The sequence below is a fragment of the Pan troglodytes genome, chromosome 2 (assembly GCF_028858775.2).
Source record: "Pan troglodytes isolate AG18354 chromosome 2, NHGRI_mPanTro3-v2.0_pri, whole genome shotgun sequence".
Classification (NCBI taxonomy): Eukaryota; Metazoa; Chordata; class Mammalia; order Primates; family Hominidae; genus Pan; species Pan troglodytes.
Window position 1 is genome coordinate 197,383,503 of NC_086015.1, and position 20,497 is coordinate 197,403,999.

The window sequence follows — 20,497 nt, forward strand, 5'->3', positions numbered from 1 at the left end:
AGGTTCTTAAAATTTGTTGATTTAATTGATCTGGAAAAGGGATTTTTTCCACCATTTTGGTTTAGGAATATTTTATGGGGCCCAGGATGCAGAGGTTCCTTGAGTTCCTCAGTGAAGGACCACAGTGACTTCGTGGTTGGGGTGGCAGTTAACCTGAGCAGCAAAGACTGCTGGGTAGAGCTAGGCACTGCTTTTCAGAACCAAAGGCTTCACCTATTTGAAACTTGTATTATGGAGGCATGTTACAGAGGAAAGAGCACAAGACTTAGAATAATTGTCCTAGACTTGAGTCTAGCCACTAAACTAACTCACTGAGATTGTGGCCAGGGCACACCCCAATTTGGGGACTCAGTTTACTTGTGGGTGAAGTGAATATGCGAGACAGACTCCCAGGAGGCTCCATGGTCCATGCTCCCTGGTGTACCCGCCCTTGTGGGATCCCTTCCCTCCAGTGTGGGCGGCACCTGTGACTTGTTTCTAACCAACAGAATATGGCGATGGTGGTGGACGTCAGTGTCATGATATTAATATATTCCAGCAGACTTGAACACCCATCTTACTAGCCGACTCTTGCTGTCAACTGTCTCCCTTGCTGGCTTTGATGGAGTAAGCTGCCATAGAGAGAGGTCCTGGAGAAGAACTGAGGGTGGCCTCTGGCTGAGGGCCCACAAGAAGCTGAGGCCCTCAGGCCAACAACCCTCAAGGAACTGAATTCTGTCAACAACCACATGAGTTTGGAAGCAGAACCTTCCCCGGTCAAGCTGCAGATAAGATCCCCAGCCCTGACTGACTCCCGGATTAAAGCACCGTATGAGAACCTAAAACAGAGGAATCAGCTAAACCGTGCCTGGACTCCTGACCCACAGGAACTGTGAAATAATAAATGTGCTGTTTAAAAGTACTAAGTTTGTGGAAAGTGACACAACAAAGCAGTTAGAACCTTCTGTACCTGACATCCTGTGAGCATGACAATACTCTTCTTATGATACCAGCATTACACATGTAACAAAAACCACTCCATTATGACATACACAAACATATTGTAAGCTGCTGTTACTATGCTGGGTTGAGAATTATTCATCTTTCTAGAACTCCTAGGGTACTTGTTCTGTATTTAGATTCTCATTTAATCAGGAGTCATTTCCAGGCTTCTTCCTGCTGATTGTAAATACCATGCTCACACACACAGGTCCACATTCACACATACAGATCCACATTCACACACACAGGTCCACACACACACACACACAGGTCCATGTTCACATACAGATCCACATTCACACACACAGTTCCACACTCAGACACACAGACCCACACTCACACACAGGCCCACACTCACACACACAGGTCCACACTCACACACACAGGCCCACACACACACACAGATCCACACTCACACACAGGCCCACACTCACACACACAGGTCCACACTCACACACAGGTCTACACTCACACAGGTCCACGTTCACACACAAGATCCACACTCACACACCCACAGATCCTGCATCTCGCTGAATTTAATTAAGGATCAACCTCAAATAAAATGGCTCCAGCAGGGCAGAGGATGCCTCTGAGAGGTTCTGAGGACAGGAGCAAGAGACTTTGGTGTTATTCGGTGTTGTTGGTCCTGACAGTCAGGGTCAAGTAGAAGAATATGAATCAATGAAGCTTGAGGAAAAGTTAGAAAATTAGTCTAGCAAGGGGAGCCCCATTTCTGTGCAGAAACATATGGCCACCTATAACCAGCAGCTAAAGATATTGGACTTCTTGTTACATACAGAGGTGCCCAGAACAAGTGTAAGGGCCTCAGTGAGCTGCAAGTTAACGTTTTGTTGCTTTCCAAGTCTGCTTTTCTGGAATCCTGACATCCCCTACAGATAAAATCAACATTGTGGACTGTCTCATTTTAGACATGAAAGGAATGGACCTAAAGTCTGGCTAGTGTCTGAGGTGGTGGCTGTCGAAGGTTCCAGAGAGGTGCCAAGGAAATATGGCTCAGCCGCATCTCCATGAGGAGGAGTAAGTCCATGCTTCTGCCCACAGGGGCCTTCTAGGCTACCGGTGAGCTGTCACTTCCTCTTCCAGGAGAGTTTGATGGGTGCTGGTGCAGCAGCCGACTTAGGAGCCAGAGGAGGTGAAGACACCCAGGAGATCAGAGCAGGGCTGGGGAGTGAGGACAGCAGCGCTTAGTGCTTTTGAATGATGAATTCCTGCCCTTAGAGACTTAGTAGGTGGCGTCATTTCCTCCCGGGTGTCCGTCCCCCCAACACCTGCTTTGTCATTAAAGGACGATCCACCTCTGCCGAAGAAGAACTTAAAGGACAGGCATGTAAGACGCATTAAATGACAAAATATAACCTGATGAACAAAGGCAAGGGGGCAAACTCGGTTCATTGAGCCAGGGGGATTTGGGTAAACTTCCCAGGGGCATCCCTGGTGGCCCCTCCAAAACCCCAGCAAGAGGCTGAACTGGGCAAGGGTTAACTGGCATTTCTTGATGCAGTGATTTCAGCTCTGAAAGTCTGATGCTCGCGGCCCCAGCAGGAGGCCCCTGGAGTCCCAGGTTTGGGACAGGGCGAAGTGCCAGGCGGTCTCCTGGCCTCGGTCCCTGAGAGCGAGGGCAGCAGCGAGGGCAGCCGCGGGGGCGGCGCTGGAGCCGACGACCGGGCGGGGAAAGCCCGAGACGCGGCCCGGGGTCTCGGAGGCCCGGGGACTCCGGCGCGGGCGTGTCTCTGCCCCACGCCGCCCACAGCGGCCGACCCGGCCCCGGGGGTAGATGATCGGCGGCGCGGAGCCCCCTGGCCCGGGCCTGCCTTTGTGGCGCGGCGGCGCGGCCGCCTTTGTCCCTCCGGCGCGCACGCCCCGCCGCGCGCCGCCTTCTGCAAGGATCACCCCCGCCGCGGCGCTACCTGGCCCTTTGTCACCAGCTGCCAAAGAATTCAGAAAATCAAATTTATTTCCCGATTACGGCCGGAGCGCCCCTTTGTGCAGAGGGGTCTCTTTAACTGTTGAGATTCCAGCAGACATTGTGCAGCCCTTTATGGCGCAAAATAAAAGCCGCCCCGCTTCTTGCCCCGGCCCCCGCCGCCCCTCCCGGCTCCCCTGACTTCCAAGCCCCTGTGGGAACCTGGGAGGGACGCTCTTCTCTCAATAAAAACGCTTATGAGCCCGAGGACATTGGGGCTTGAGTGTCTTGCCAGCTAAAGGGGATAAATCAATGGGCATCTTGAGTTCGGGAGGGTGTATTTCCCTTTTTTTCTGGGAATGAATAGATGAATGGTAACTCCGTTTCTTACCGGCCCAGCACTGTCCGAAACTCGCCTGGACAAGTCCAACTTCATTCTTTTCAGTACGACTAGCTCCTGTGCGCTGCAGAAGACTCGGGCTGATCTGAAAGCGCCTCTCCTATTCGGGACTCTCAGCTTTTAAGTAGGTCTTCCGCACCTGCAGATGAAAAAAGATGTTGCTATTATTTTCCTCGATTACGTTGACATTGCCTGAAAATGAATACAAAACATTGCCTTGCAAAGATTTTTTACCTTTTCTTTATTTCTTTCTTTTTTTTTTTTTTTGTGATTGTGCAGGGAAATAAATGTATGTCTTTTATATTTTTGAGAAAAGTCTAGAGTGGCCACATGTTCACAGCACGCATTCCCACACTTCTTGTCCACTCATAAAGTAATGAATAAGAGAGACAGATATGCACAAATCTACTAACCCATCAACATCAGCCCAATAATAAATGCTCCCATGAAAACAGTTACAAAGGCCATCATAATTTGTACTCTCATTAAAAAATATTTAGCAGTATAACTTGAATTATATAGTCATAGAAGGAAGAAGTCTGTATTGGAAGAATTAGGCCCATTAATTGTAAATCATACATGCTATAAGGCTTTTGCAAGCTCTTAAGAATAATAATACATAATACATAGATATTTAGCACTTAGGATTTTTTTTCACCATCTCTTTTTTTTTTTAATCGTGAGAATTTAAAGACGCCACTCAGTCATTCTGTGACTACAGGAAGTGATTATAAATCAATGCCACAGTTGCTAACAGACGGCATTCCTCTCTTTATACACATCTGTGTGTCTTCTCACACACAGGCATACATGCACACACATATGCACGCACACACACAAGTGCTTGGCCCACTCAGCCTCCCCATAATTTCACAAAAGAGTGACTCTAATGTTTGCTGCCTCGTGGGGAGCCGGTGGGCACAGCAGTGAATTGGATACCTACACCAGAGAAGGCCTGAGAGGCGTAATCAAATAAGGGAACCACTTGAACTGAACTCCCAGCAGGAGCGGGAGGGAGGCCTTGAGAGGTTACACGTAGTTTTTATCCAGCCTTGCAGGAGAGCACCAACTTCCTGCTGCTAGAAATTTGTCTGCAAATTTTTTCCTCATTCAGACAGAGAGCTGGGGTCCAGGAAACACTGGGTTGATATGATAACTTGATTAAGTCTGGGGACAGATGACACGGGAGCACCAACTCGACTCAAAGGAACCTGTGCTCTCCTCTTTAACCTCTCCTTGGGAGCCTACAAATTATATCTATTAATGCATCAGCCCCCGGCACTGCACAAAGACATTGTCTGCCTAAATGTATGTCAGTCATTTGCAGGGGCCTTTGTGGAATTCCCACCACATTTTCATGTCTCTTCGCTATTTGAAAAAATAAAATGTAAACTGATGGGCTAGACAAAGGCTCACAGTCTACCTCCTCTCGTTAAAATTGCTTTGAAGGCAGAAGTCAAGTTCATCAGCAAAAGTGTTCAAGAAATTCTTGAAATGGACCCTGGGCAGCTGGAGCATATCCAGGGGAGAGAAACTACAAGGAAGAAGGGTTTGGAAACTGCATCCAGTGAAGCATGGATGGAAAACCCAGGGATTTGCCTGGAGAAGAGAAAACACAGAGAGGACTTGGGAGCTGAAGAAGTGCCAACGGGAAGAAGGATGAGAGTTTGCTGTGGGTCCCGGGACAGAGCCCAGGGAGAAAAAGGCGTTCACCAAGTGCCAGCAAAGTGACTGGATGAAAAATGGGCCACGTGCTGGGGCCGCCCCTGCGGATGTGAGGAAATCAGTAGCGTGGCCACAGCTGCACAAATCACAGCTGCCTCTCCTGGTGTCTGATCCAGGAGACAGCCGGCCATTGAGAGGCTGGTAAACCTCAGCTCCAAATAACGTGAGTTTTTAAAATGTGAGGGTTAATTTAACATACAATAAGTTTTGTATCCCCCACCCCAGTCAAGATATAGAAAATTTCTACCACCCGTGAAAGTTCCCTTGTGCCCCCTTTCCAGTCAGCCCATCACATCCCACTCCACCTCCTAGGCAATTATTGTTCTTTTTTTTTTTTTTTTTTTTAAGAGACGGATTCTCACTCTGTTCCCCAGGCTGAAGTGCAATATCAGGATCATAGCTAACTGCAACCTGGAATTCCTAGGGTCAAGTGATCCTCCTGCCTCAGCCTTCCAAGTAGCTAGGACTATAGGTCTGCACCACCACACCAACTAGTTTGTTGCTATTTTTTGTAGGGATGCGGTCTCTAACTACTGGCCTTAAGCAATCCTCCCACCTCAGCCTTCCAAAGTGCTGAGATTCCAGGCATGAGCCACTGTCCCTAGCTGGCAATCGCTGTTCTGATTTCTATCACTCTCAATTAGTTTTGTCTGTTTTTAGAACTACATTTAAATGGGATAATACAGTATGTACTCTTTTGTGTCTGGTTCCTTTTATTTAGATGATACTCTTGAGATTCATCCATGTTGTTTGCTCATTTTTGTTGCTGAGTAGTATTCCCTAGGAGGGCTATAACACAGTTTGTCCACCCATTCTCCTGCTGATGTGTATTTAAGTTGTTTCCAGTTTGAGGATATTATGAATATAGCTGTTATGAACAGTCTCATAATATTTTTCATTTCTAAGTCATAGGATTAGGGTATATTCCAAATGCCTTTTTTTTTTTTTTTTTTTTTGACCAAGTCTTGCTCTGTCACCAGGCTGGAGTGCAGTGGTGCGATCTTGGCTCACTGCAACCTCCGCCTCCCAGGTTCAAGCTATTCCCCTGCCTCAGCCTCCCGAGTAGCTGGGACTACAGGCGCCCGCCACCACACCAAGCTAATTTTTTGTATTTTTAGAAGAGATGGGGTTTCACCATGTTGGCCAGGATGGTCTTGATCTCCTGACCTCGTGATCTACCCACCTCGGCCTCCCAAAAGGGCTGGGATTACAGGCATGAGCCACCACGCCCAGGCCCAAATGCCATTTTAAACAAGACTGCAAAGCAAGAAAAGCCTGAGGTCATGAAAGGTGTTATCTTCAGCCAAGACTGAGAAGAGTTTCTGGGACTTGACAGTTTCTAGCTATTGTCCTCACCTTCCCCAGACAGCACAAGTTGCATCCTCGTTCCTCTCACTGATGGGCAGGGGGCATATACTGAGATTGATCTAGGGCGGCCTGGGATTCTTCATGAGCAAGAATATCCATCTTAGTAAAATGGGTATTGGCATCATTCCAGCTTACTCAAAATATGTGTATTCCCATCTACTGAGCTCCCACTATGGGCTGGGCCTTGTGGGTAGACAAGGGGCATAGGCTGAGAGAGATGAATTTGATGAGGGACCTGTCTTTAGAGTGCTTGCTGCCAGGTGCGGTGGCTCACGCTTGTAATCCCAGCATTTTGGGAGGCCGAGGCAGGTGGATTACCTGAGGTCAGGAATTTGAGACCAGTCTGGCCAACAAGGTAAAACCCCATCTCTACTAAAAATACAAAAATTAGCCGGGCATGGTGGTGCATGCCTGTAATCCCAGCTACTTGAGAGGCTGAAGCCAAAGAATCACTTGAACCCGGGAGGCAGAGGTGGCAGTGAGCTGAGATTGCGCCATTGCACTCCAGCCTGGGTGACAGAGCAAGACTCTGTCTTAAATAAATAAATAAATAAAGTGCTTGCAAGTCTAGAAGGAGAAATTTAAAAAGTAATAAATTATGAAACCATAAGTCAGTCTTCAACAAACACTTGGGAGTCACCTGCTGTGCTGGCTCTGGGCTGGTGCTGACATGGTAGGGAGATGGCTAGACAACCACAGAGAGAACGTGAAGGCCACCCATCTGAACCATGGGGAAAGAGGGACAGAGCCTCCCACTCTGGGATAATGAGTCCCCTTTAGCAAAGAGGATATAAAGCCAATGGAGAGGTTGGATTTGGATTTGGAACAGGTATTCCAAACCCCAGATCTGCTGCATCACCTTGGGACACAGAACCTGTCTCTGCCAGGTGTGCTCATGTGTCCTTATCATCTGACTTCAGGTGGCACCAAAGCTTCCAAGTCAAATCAAAGCCATCAGAACACAGAATGCTGGTGCTGGGAGGCCCTTTAGAGGTCACGGTTCACTCCATCCCAAGTACAGATGGAGAAACAGAGACCCAAGCTAAGATAAATCACTGTCTCAAAGTCACAGGGAAAACACATTTGCCTCCCACTACAATTCATATTCTATGATGTCAGTCCCTCATTTATTACAGGTTCTTATTACATAATAGAGACCTATTTATTTATGATATTACCTTTCAGGGATAAGATTAGCAGATTCCCTGTAGTCTCAGCAGGTTAATCAGACTTTGCCTGTGAGCAGCTGTTACATTTGGAGAGACACATTTTTAATCCAGAAGTTGTCTAAACTTTATGATAAAAACAGTAGACCGTGTTATGATAGGGCCTTATGTTATTAGGACTCACTCATCTTCTATATCAAGTTGTTTATTTTTCTACTTGTTAGGCTTTTATTTTATTTATTTTTTTGAGATGGAGTCTTGCTCTGTTGCCCAGGCTGGAGTGCAGTGCCACGATCTCAGCTCACTGCAACTTCCACCTCCTGAGTTCAAGTGATTCTCCCACTTCAGCCTCCTGAGTAGCTGGGACTACAGGCGTGCACCACCATGCCTGGCTAATTTTTTTTAATTTTTTTAAGCAGAGACCGGGTTTCACCATGTTGGCCAGGCTGGTCTTGAACTCCTGACCTCAAGTGATCCACCCACCTCGGCCTCCCAAAGTGTCGGGATTACAAGTGTGAGCCACTGCTCCTGGCCTATCATTTTTTCTATACACAGGTTTGACAACTGTTTAATCATAGAAAACTGTATAAACAACTTTAGAGTAAAACTTCACCCCTATAGCCTTTGAAAACACTGATGTATATTACTGCAAAGTGAAAGAAAGTTGTGAATATATTGAATTTTCATATTACCATCCAAATGGTTGTTGACAAATTTGTTTAAAAGAAAAAAATGAATTTGGATTTATGCAAATTTGGCAGGAATTTACAAATCAGAGGGAATAAAGACAGCAATGTTCATGGTTCCTGCTTTGTAGTTTTTTAATAGTAATAAAAATTATAAAATACTTGATACATACACAACATTTTACATTTTCCAAAACAACTTTATATGTGTACTTTTACAGGAACTCCTGATAAATGACAAGATATGTGCTACCTCCCTGCTGCAGATTGAGAAGGCAGAGGCTTGTCCATGATCACATAGCTGATAGGGCCACTGTGATCTCCACCCACCACCCTTTGCCCAAAGAGCAACATAGCGCCATGTGATGGTCCCACACAGAACCCAAGAAAACTCGAGGACGGCATTGACACAGTAGCTCTTTTAGGGTTGATTGTAAGATCTGTGATCACAGAATTTTTTTCAAACATATGATACGCATTTCAATAGGTCTTCTGCCAGAAACAGGGTTAGCTATATAATTTGTGGATTTTATTTACTATTTAGTGTCTTTCTGAGTAAAGAAAAATTCACATTTTAAATTATTAGCATGAGTTTTACAATTCCTCTTTAATTTGAATAGTGCCAGTTTTAAATGCAAATATAAGAACATTTAACTCCTACGCAGAATCACCAAAATTGCAGAATTTTTATTTTGTAGCCTATATATGTACGTATGTGTGTATACATGTATATATATATATTCTTACCAGAACAGTGAAAGTGCTGTACAAAACTAACCCCACTGTTTTCATTTCTCTTGGTAATACACACACATTTCCCAGCCCTCTGTACCTTTGGCTTATGATGAGGCTGAATGAAAGGTCAGGGAGCTATGGGTCATCCTTGCTCTCTCGTTCCTTCTCGTGTCATTTTCAATGGATCTGTTTTGCTAACACAAGGACATAAGGTGAGTAAGAAAGGATATGATGGGATTATTTGGTCAATTGTGTTTCTTAGACTGCCACTGTCTTTTTTTGTATTCTTTTTTTTTTTTTTTTTTTTTTTGAGAGAGAGTTTTGCTCTTGTTGCCCAGGCTGGAGTGCAATGGTGTGATCTCGGCTCATTGCAACCCCCACCTCCTGGGTTCAAGTGATTCTCCTGCCTCAGCCTCTCGAGTAGCTGGGATTACAGGCGCCCACCACCACACCCAACTAATTTTTTGTATTTTTAGTAGAGATGGGGTTTCACCATGTTGGCCAGGCTGGTCTCAAACTCCTGACCTCAGGCGATCCACCCACCTCGGCCTCCCAAAGTGCTGGGATTACAGGCGTGAGCCACCATGCCTGGCTCTTTTGTATTCTTTTGTACTGGTCTGCAAGGAGTGCATGGCTTCTAAGGGCCCTAGGGGCCCGCTTACTCAGGTGTGGGCAGAGTGTGCTTACCTCCCTGAGTCTCGACGAGCTCCTGGGCATCATGGGCCCACTGGACTCCTGGACTCCTGGGCATGGAGAATGCTCTGTATGAATGGCATAGCGAGGAACTGCAGTGGCATGACCCCTCTCCTCCACTGTCTCACTGGGCTTCACTTACAAAAAAGAAGTTCAAAGATGAAATTATCGTGAATGTCAAGACAGTGACAGAAGAGCATTAAGCCAAGCACGTGACCCTTCTCAGCACCGAGTTCTCTATAGCAGAACTTCACGGTCACATGGCAAAGTCAGCACAGAGTACTCCTAGTCTAGAGGCTTTAAGAGTACAGATGTGTCTCTCAGGCCCCAGGCTGAACTTCTAGACGAATTCCAGGGTGGAGCACCTTCCTCACAATATCCCTAGAATTGATGAGGCTCCGTGAAGCATAATCCCAGAGGGAAGCTGGAACTCCCAGCACTGCCCTACCTGAGAGCCTCGTGCCTATAGCTGCGTGACTTGAGGATGAGGAAGGAAGGGAAGGGGGACAGTAGAAATCCTCCGGGCACAGCTAGAGTGCAGTGGAAGCAGTCTTGTCAAGAAAATGCTATTATGGCCAGAAATTAAAGGGGAAATCCAAAATGTTATTATAACCTAGCGATGTTCTTCTTTACCCACAAAACAATGCTTTAAAGAAACTAATTGCTCAAGACATCTCTCTCAAATACACATTTACACAGTCTATTTAATACAACCCCTGGAACAACTGCAGTGAAATAGAGCGTCAGGGAAACCTAACTTCCAGACACAGCTCTGATTCCTTCTTGATGGGTGACTCTGGGCAGGCCACCTAACTTCTCTGAGTCTCAATTCTCTTATCGGTAAAATGGGAATAATGATTCCTAACCCAGAGGTAGGGTCCTTGTGAGAGAATGCATGTAAAAGTGAGCTGTAAGCTGTAAATCACTGTGCACACATGAAGGCATGTATATTGCATTGGCACGTTGGTATCCTGTGTACAAACGTTATATATCACACACGGACACCATCAGGAAATTCCACTCCGGGGCAGAGTGATTTACAAAGCCTGCTCAGAAGTGGAGTCAATTAAGGTCAGCTTTCTATGTTGCTAAACAACAGGGGATTCTGGGTTCAGTAACGTTGAAAGGCAGGCCCAACACACCCCTTGAAACTGGGCTTTTGAGAGGGTTCAAAGGAAGGCGAAACAAAAGCCCCTCTTTGTGATGTTTTCACTCTTCCTGCATTGTCCTCTTTCACCCTCCAAGGGCCTTCATGTAAAGAAAGGGGCTGCTAATGTGGCGAGTGGGAGTTTGAAATTGTCCTGGGCCAACAATGTTGGCACATTCTGCCGGGCCTCATTACAGAATCATCTGAAATGCTCGAGAAGTGTTTCCCACTCATTAGCATAAATAGCAGAAAAACTCTTTCACAAACAAAGCAGGTTCCATCTGCCCCAGTATGTCCTCACCTTGACTTCAAATGGCCAGTCCCTCCCCCAGCACAATACAGGGGCGCCGGCCTCCGAGGCCCCAAACACCCCACTTCAGAACAGCATTCAGCGAAATATCAACACGGTAACCTGCATGTTTATTCATTGGCCAGCCCCCTCCTTTTAATGGAGTCCCTTCCCCATTGTGACCACTTGATTCTTTCACAGACCTAAAAGGGACAGGCAGGGAGAGGCTTCCTTTCGAAGCTGTTGGGATCCTTAGCAACCCACACCTTGTGAGTGGGTCGACTAGGCTAATTAGGTTTGTTCTGCCTTTTTGGCCCAGGCGTATTTTGTCAGGTATTCTGCTGTGAGATTAAAGAGTCATTAATCACCCAGGCCTGACGCTGACAAGGTGGCTTTTACAATGAAGTCCACTTCCCTGGTGCTGGCTGGAGCCTAGGCCGGATCTGTTTTGCATTACATTGCAGAAGAATGTGATGTGGGCTTCTTCCCAGGCGACCTCACAGGATGTCAACCTCGGGCCCCCGGGCCTTAAGAAGGCCGGTGCCAGGGACAGAGATAGCATCTACTTTGAAGGCAAACTGTGCTCACAGCAGCTGGGTGGAGTCTGTTGGGTTCTGGAAGGGCAACTCACAGAATAAGGGTACAGCCTGACAGAGTCAGACCTTAGTCCCCAGCCGCCCAGCCCCGCATTTTCCCAAAGAAAGCCCAGAGGCTCAGAAAGGAAGGATACTTGCCCGAGGACACATAGCAAATCACGGTGAGAGCCAAGATTAAAACAAGGCATCTCACCACTATCACACTACCACATCTGAATCCCAAACTAAGCTTTTTATAACCCTTTTCAACATAATCCATAACTGTTACAGTTGGCAATTCAGAGGTCCTGCACTCTTAAGCGGAGAAAGAAGGGAAGTCAATCCCATTTGTCAAGTGCTACAAAAGGCTAAACTCTGTGCCATTTTGCATATAATTGATTCCATTTAAATGCCATTTTCATAAGATGACTTGTGAAAGGGCTCAGCCACCCTTAGTTCTTACCCAGTGCAACAGTTTTCCTGATAAGTAGACATTATCATCCCTATTTTTTTTTTTTTTTTTTTTTTTTTTGAGATGAGAGTCTCCCTGTCACCCAGGCTGGAGTGCAATGGCGCGATCACAGCTCACTGCCACCTCTGCCTCCCGGTTCAAGCGATTCTCCTGCCTCAGACTCCTGAGTAGCTGGGATTACAGGTGCCCACCACCATGCCCGGCAAATTTTTGCATTTTTAATAGAGACGGAGTTTCACCATGTTGGCCAGGCTGGTCTCGAACTCCTGACCTTGTGATCCGTCCGCCTTGGCTTCCCAAAGTGCTAGAATTACAGCCGTGAGCCACCGTGCCCGGCTAGCATTCCTATTTTTATGAACAAAGAAGCCAAGACACAGCAAGATTAAATAACTCATTCACGGCCGATATTCTTTCCTATGCCAGACTGCCATTTGAAAAGATAAGTTCTCTAAATCCAGGTGTTCTCATGAACTTTTATTATTGCTGATGTCAATCATAAATTAAAAACTTAGGTCAATTATCTAAACATCAGATTATCAGAATGTGTTGTTTCCTTTTAATCTCAATGTGTGATCATGCCATCTATCTCTGCTGATGTTTCCTTGTTGTCCTTTCTGCTTTTATTCTTTCATTAATTTAGCAAACATCTGTTGAGCATGCTGGGGATACCCAGATTTTAAAAACAAGGCCATACGCCCCTTTCTTGTGACATTACTGGAAAATGAGCTCCTCACAAATGAGAAGGTAAACCAAGAAGGAGGAAGGCAAGGGCTTTGGGAGCCAGGAGCTCCAACACAGAAGGATGGTGAAGGCAATGCCTGGGAGGCTGCAGGGTCCTCCAGAGGAAGGCTGCAGGGTCCTTCAGAGGAAGGCTGCATGCCCAGTGCATAGGGAGGGCAGCTGGCCCACATGCTGCAGGGCACAGCCCTGGGACAGGCTTCAGCAGAAAGACAAATTCGATAGGAGACCTGATCATCTACATCACCAAGGAGGAGATTCAGAACTTTGGCAGAGTTTGAACCTTTATTATTACTTAATACAATGAAAACAAAACAAATGGACTCACGCCTGTAATCTCAGCACTTTGGGAGGCTGAGGTGGGTGGATCACTTGAGGCCAGGAGTTCAAAACCAACCTGGCCAACATGGTGAAACCCCATCTCTATTAAAAATACAAAAATTAGCCAGGCATGGGGGTGGGCACCTGTAATCCCAGTTACTAGGGAGGCTGAGACAGGAGAAACGCTTGAACCCAGGAGGCAGAGGTTGCAGTGAGCCGAGATCAAGCCACTGCACTCCAGCCTGGGCAACATAGTTAGACTCCATTTCAAAACAAACAAACAAAAACCAACAATGATAAAAAACAAAACAAATGGAAAAATAAGATAGTTACTAACTCCAGGAAAGGAAAGGCAATCACACTGTACTTCAGGGCACAGTTATAAACCTAGTTTATATTTTCATATGGAAACAAAGAATGATGAATAAGCGATACTAGTATATAATAACAGTGGGAGGATATGGAGTGAAAGAGTGTGTATATGAGGGGAGGCCACGGCACAAGAAGAAAAAGCTAAACTCATCTTTCTTGGTGGGAATTCAAGATTTAATGCTTAAAACTAAAAAATCAAAACAGAAACACAAGCATATTAGGGACAACATTTGTGGACTATTTGACTCTCCAAATTATGTGGATGTGTAACTTTGGTAAACACAGAAACTCAAATTCAAAAGTCACTGATGAATTTGATTGCAAAGTGAGACATTGTGTTTGTTGTCAAGGGGTTAACAACGTCCTTGGGAGGCTGTCAGGCCAAGTCATAATTGAAGCATACCTGGGATGCTCTGACCCTTCTGTGGGTCGTTGAGAGGTGGAGCAAGAGGTTAAGGAAGTTCACAGGTGAGGGGAGGGGCAATGTCTTGAGTGGATGCAGCTGTGAAAGGGAGGGAGCGTGAGGAATTTGTATCACAAACATTGACAGCCTGAAAGCCAGAGAAGGTGGTAGAACGTTGGGGAGATAATCCTGGTCCTGTCTAGCGAGATAGACAAGATTCAAAAGTGAGCCTGAACCAGACCCAGTTTGAACACCAGCTGCTGTACTTACAGACCCCATTAGTAACTACTCTGAGCCTCACTTTCCACAATCTAAAGAAGAGAAAAATAGTAGCTCCCACCCAGGATTGTTCTTATACTTGATTCAGACACATTTATAAAGCCTCCACTATGAAATACTTACTGCATCTCAGGCCCTGAATAAAACCAGCCCTCAAACACTCCATCAGTGAAACCAACAAGGTCGGTAGTATTTCTTGTTTCTTGAAAGTATAAGTACATGCGGAGATCATCTATTCAAGTCTACGGGGTGACTCAACGTTAGAAAGAAATGAAAAAAGTGTGTGTAAGGAAAATGGCGTCAATGGATGGTTTGACTGCGTCTTCAAAACCTACACACAGACACGAAATTTCATTCAGGGATTAGCTGCATAGTAGGATCAACAAGCTGGATATAAGCATTCATTCTTTTCAGACAGTGAGTTGTTCTGTCGATTTGGACCTCAGAAACCTACAGGCAACTGGCTTTCTTTAATTTTCTCAGGTCCTCATCCCTGTTTATCTCTTCTGTCTCTCTCTGCCTCAAGCCCAGAGACAACCCTTCTCCTTTTCCCTTTCTCCCAATGCTGCCTCTTCCCTCTCCCCACTCCTCTTCAATAAAACCCTCACTAAACTCCAGGCCTTGCCTCTTCTGTCATCAGTCTGTGCACAAATAATAGTCCACGCAGCTGGGTGCAATGGCTCCTGCCTGTAATCCCAGCACTGTGGGAGGCTAAGGCAGGCAGATCACCTGAGGTGAGGAGTTCGAGACCAGCCTGGCCAACACGGTGAAACCCCACCTCTACTAAAAATACAAAAATTAGCAAGGCATGGTGGCCGGCACCTATACTCCCAGCTACTAGGGAGGCTGAGGCAGGAGAATTGCTTGAACCCAGGAAGTGGAGGTTGCAGTGAGCCAAGATCGTGCCACTGCACTCCAGCCTGGGTGACAGAGCAAGACTCTGTCTCAAATATATATGTATTATATATTATATATATATAACATATATAATATATATATCATATATAATATATATTTTATATAATTATTATATATTAAAATATATAATATATAAAAAATATATTTATATATATTAAAATATATATAATAATTTATATAATATATATTATATACATATAAAATAGTCCACACCTATATATATATTTATATATATAAAAATATATAAAAAATATATAATATATAAATATATAATATATAATATATAGTATACATTATATGTAAAATATATATAATATATAGTATATAAAATATATATATATATATAAAATAGTCCACACGAATATTTGTCCCAAAGACTTAAGACTTTTTAAAAAAAGATTTAATGTTTCCATAACGAACAAAAACTGGATTCAGCCTTAGGAACATATAATCAGAGGCTGACTTCCCAGACTTTCAGGGGATAGGAATGGGTGGGAAGGGAGCTTCAGAAAATCAATATAAATGATATTTACTTGTAGTATTTTGGAGGAGAAGCGGGGGCAGGGCAGCAGAGGAAGAGAAAAAAATGTATCTGAGCAAGAGAGGTATAATTTAGAAGCTGCCACGTAGTAAGTAGGAATTTCCGAGGAGGATAGATCATTTTTTAGAGGTTTGACAAGAAGCTGATGGAGAGAAATCTTGACCAGACTTGCACCTGTTCTTCAAGGAGGATGAAAAATGCTGCCTGCCTCACCAAGCCCCGTTCCCAGTGGGTGGAAGAGGGGAAGGGCTCGGTGGCACGGGGGGACCACCCTCTGCAAAGCCTTTATATATGATCTCTAAGCTGGAGGGCAACAATGAATAGTATGTCTTATACCATCACTAACATGATGTATCTGTGAATCATAGATAATATTTATTGGGCATTTGCCATGTGCCAGACACTGTGTTAAATATTTTGCAGGCAATCTTATTAAATTCTCATAACAATTCCACGAAGGAATCTCTACGATGTTCTGATTTACAGATGAGAAAAATGAGGCTGAAAGAGGTGGCCACTTGTCCAGGCAAAGCCAGGACTCAGAAAAACGCAGGTTTCCCCTGACTGTGGAGTCCCACTGCTATGGCAGAATAATTTTTTTTTTTTAGACCGAGTTTTTCTCTGTCTCCCAGGCTGGAGTGCAATGGTGTGATCTTGGCTCGCTGCAACCTCTGCCTCCCAAGTTTGAGCGATTCTCCTGCCTCAGCCTCCTGAGTAGCTGGGATTACAGGTGTGTGCCACCATGCCCAGCTAAGTTTTGTATTTTTAGTAGAGACGGGGTTTCACCATGTTGGCCAGGCTGGTCTCAAACTCCTGACCTCAGGTGATCCACCTGCCTTGGCCTCCCACAGTGGTGGGATTACAGACATGAGCCACCACGCCCAGCCATAATTTTTTAATAAGTACTGATTTGTGTGTGTTTTTCCTGAATTTTCACAAGCTCTCCACAGAGTTAGACAGTCCTGCCTCGGGGTTTTCTGTAGGACAGTAAGCAAAATGCCACCTGAAAATTAAATCTCTTGCTGTATTTTGTAGACACCAAAATGCAGAGATGATGCTGAGTGTCTTAGATGGACCTTTTAAAGTAGCCCAGGACCGAAGAGTGATGAGAAATTTCTCCCAGCCTAGGAGGGGGGCCCTGGAGTTTTGTTGGTGGAGGTGGCAGGGCCTGCAAGGCACAGCTCCATGGTGCCTTAGGAAGGCCACATGTAGGAGGGCCAGGGGCTCTCAGCCTCCCCTGGGACCTGGTGTGGGGAGCAGAGGAGAGGACCTCAGTCGTGGCTGGAATCTAATTTCCTTCACCTGGAAGGATGGGAACATAACGAAGGATTTAAGATCATTTTAAACAAAAGAAAGTGGTATTCCTCACACAAATAAATTTATGTACTAAGATTTCTATGCACTACAAAATAGGTAAGTAGTCAGTACCCCAACTTCTCCCTTCTATGTGCTCAGCCTACTGATAGGAGTTTGGCTGGGTGAGGTCAGGGAATTGGCATAAAAAGTTGATAACGCCCAGTTTCACCTTCATCTGCTACACAGAAGAAAATGGTTCTTCACACTATCAAAAACTTCTCCTCCCCACCCCACCCCTGGCCGAGGAATAACCTGCTGGGCTCCCCGCCTGACTTCAGGAGGGCCCACCACATCATGTACAAGGAGCCTTGGAATCTGTCACTGTGCGGGGCGGGGAAGCATTGCTCAAATGCACAGCCGGCTGCCAGAGCCCCAGCCAGAAACTCTCTCCAAAGTTACCTTATTCCCTCCCCCCAAAGCTTGAACATTTGTAAACAGAAGAAAATATCATTTTTTTAAGAACAGGCTTATCTGACCCTCCAATCCCCATAAGACACCCCTTTCTACACTCTCATTGCACCTTTCACTTCCCCTTCCCATCACCATTTGAACTGACGTATTTATTTGCGTAATTACTTGCTATTCGTCTCCTGTGTTAGAAGCTCCATGAAGAGAGGGACTAAGCCTTGTCCTCTGCTGCATGCCTAGCACGTAGCACAATTTCAGGAGCACAGTGCTCACGTTATACTTTCTGAGTAACTGAATGAACCATGGGCGAATGAGCATGGAACAATCACAGTTGGCAAAATCTCAGCAATCACACAGCCCAGTGCCCTGAGAAGCCCACGCTTAGTGAGGCTAAACAACTTGCCTGAGATTCCAGAGAGAGTTGGTGGTCAAGCCCATGCTAAAAGCCAAGGACTCCAGACAGATCTTTGAGTGACTTTCTTCTTCTGACTCTGTCATTCTAAGTGTCCAAATTCATCACAGACCAAGACCAAATTCCCACCTGTCCATACAAGCACCCTTGTCCTTCCTTGATCCTCTCAAGCTCACCTGTTTCGATATTGTCACAAGCCCCTCTGATCTAAATTTTTGTTGCCTTCTGTCCCCTAGTGTCTCAGTATTTCCAATGCCCAAGAAAAGATGATTGCTTTCTCTCTTATTCTAAAGAGTTTGTCTTTTAACATGACAGTTGAAGGCTTTAAGATTCATCCTGTTCAGCCAATGTTCACTGAGCGCTCACAGATGTGGACACTGTTTTCGTGCCCAGGGTAAAACAACAAGCAAAATAAGCCCCTTGTGCCACACATATTCTGTTGCCAGAGACAGATCATAAAGATAAACCAGCAAATCAATTAGTTTCAGATAATGACAGTGTCAGGAAGAAAATAAAATATGGTAAGAAGTTAGAGGCCGGAGCGCTATTTTTGATCGGGAGTTAGGACTTCTCTGAGAAGGCCTCGTGTCAGCTGAGCTTGAATTGGAAGAACATGCCAGCCTGCAGAGATCTTGGGGACAATATTCCAGCAGACGGCCCAGAGGAACTGGCCAGTCTGCTGGAGCAAAGCACATGAGGCTTGTACGGTCAGTAAGGTGGGCAAAGGGCAGATGACAGAGGGTTTTGCAGGCTGTGAGGATGACTGGATTTTATTCTATGGGTATCAGGAAGCCGCTATTGGAGGTTTCTAAGTAGAGGAGTGATGTGATCTTCTTACATTTCAAAACGACCACGCTGGCTGCCGTGTAGCGAATGGCCTAGGAGTGGGGATGCAAGAGCAGGCAGACAAATCAAGAGGCTGCTGCTGTGGCCCAGCCCGGAGAAGAGTGTTCGGGACTAGGTGGGGAGCAGGGAAGCAGCAAGGGGCTCCTGTGGGGTGTGTTGGAGAGGTGGAGCTGGCGTGTCTTGCTGATGGACTGGATGTGCTCTGTGAAGGACAGAGAGGAGTCAGATAGGACGTTTTTTGGTTTGTTTGTTTGTTTGTTTAGTTTTTGTTTTTGTTTTTGTTTTGAGTCAGAGTTTCACTCTTGTTGCCCAGGCTGGAGTGCAGTGGGGTGATCTCGGCTCACCGCAACCTCCGCCTCCCAGGTTCAAGCGATTCTCCCTCAGCCTCCCGAGCAGCTGGGATTACAGGAATGTGCGACCACATCTGGCTAATTTTGTATTTTTAGTACAGACGGGGTTTCTCCATGTTGGTCAGGCTGGTCTTGAACCCCTAGGTGATCCACCCGCCTGGGTCTCCCAAAGTGCTGGGATTACAGGCGTGAGCCACCGTGCCCGGCCAAGGATGTTTTCAATCTTGGCTTGAGTGTAGGTGATGGTGGCACATTTACTAACATGGAGAAGACTGGGAAAGCGGCTCATTTGTGGTGGTGCGGTCACCAAGAGTTGGTTTGGATGCATGAAGCTCAAGAGGTCTGTTAGCCCAGTGGAGATGCCAAGTAAGTGGCCAGATATGCAGCCCAAGGAACACACAATAACTGAGGAATTTCTGAAGTCTAAGAGGACTTCAAACTTCAGCCAAGGCTGGGCATAGGGATGAGAAGGAGAGGCCTCCGGTTCTTCTCAAGTCTCATCACCCAGCAGTGGACGAGCGACGCTCATTGTATTAGCACAGGGACCTCTTTAACTTGGTCTTCCAGGAAGCTGGCCCAGGTCTAACCTCTCAGATGCTAATTTCACAGCAGACATCTAATGAATTCCTTAGCGTGTTTGAATGTCGAAGGTTTACCATTACTCACATCAATGAATCATGGAATGATTACAATCTGGACTTTTTTCTTTAATTGGTAAAATGGTATGGTCTTTCTTCCTCCTGCTGTCTGTAAGTCTGCCTCCAACCATGGGGTCTCCAGGGCCTAATCTAGTAGGTGCAGTGGACACAGCTGTTGTTCCCCATACACAAGACTGTCCTCGCCTTGCCCCTGCTTGCTTGCTTGTTGGTGAAGCCCATCTCCCACCCCAGAGGATCGAAATGCCAGTACTCTGTTGTCAATCTTCTTTGAAGCTGGAGCATAGAAGTAGAACCCGATCTTGGCCAAGGGAGCTGGCCTGAGTGGAAACCTGCTGAGAGTCTTCTGCAAATGTTTTCCTCTCTAATAAAAGAGCACATTTCCTCTTCCTCACTGGGTGTGGTTGGGTCAGCCCGTGTCACTGGAATTGTAGCTGCCCCCTTGTGTGATTAGGAGGATGGCAGAGCAGAGGGCTGGGATGTACCTAGACCACTCAGGACACTGGGGAGCCCCACGTCTGTCCTGGAAGCCCTTGTGCAAGGCTTATTTTGAGGTGCTAAGGTAAGCATCGTTATTTTTAAAGCTGATTAGACTTGGGTCTTCTTTTCCTTCCGTATACTTAAGTTTCCCACCTGGCTCACATTCTCCCCTTCAAGCACAAAAACTCCTTTGTGCTAACCACCCTCACTTATCCATTCATCCTGCTATGTGCTGGGCACTCAGTGGAACGTGTGG

General features: G+C 45.9%; 1 long non-coding RNA gene across 1 annotated transcript; it reads right to left on the bottom strand.

Moving 5' to 3' along the window:
• Window positions 1-1,499: 1,499 nt before the first annotated feature.
• On the bottom strand, window positions 1,500-3,385 carry LOC100615125 (uncharacterized). Its single transcript, XR_679408.2, has 2 exons — window positions 3,297-3,385; window positions 1,500-2,163 (listed from the first exon to the last, which is right to left on the bottom strand). It is a non-coding gene; the product is annotated as an uncharacterized LOC100615125 (long non-coding RNA).
• Between the last annotated feature and the right edge of the window lie 17,112 nt (window positions 3,386-20,497).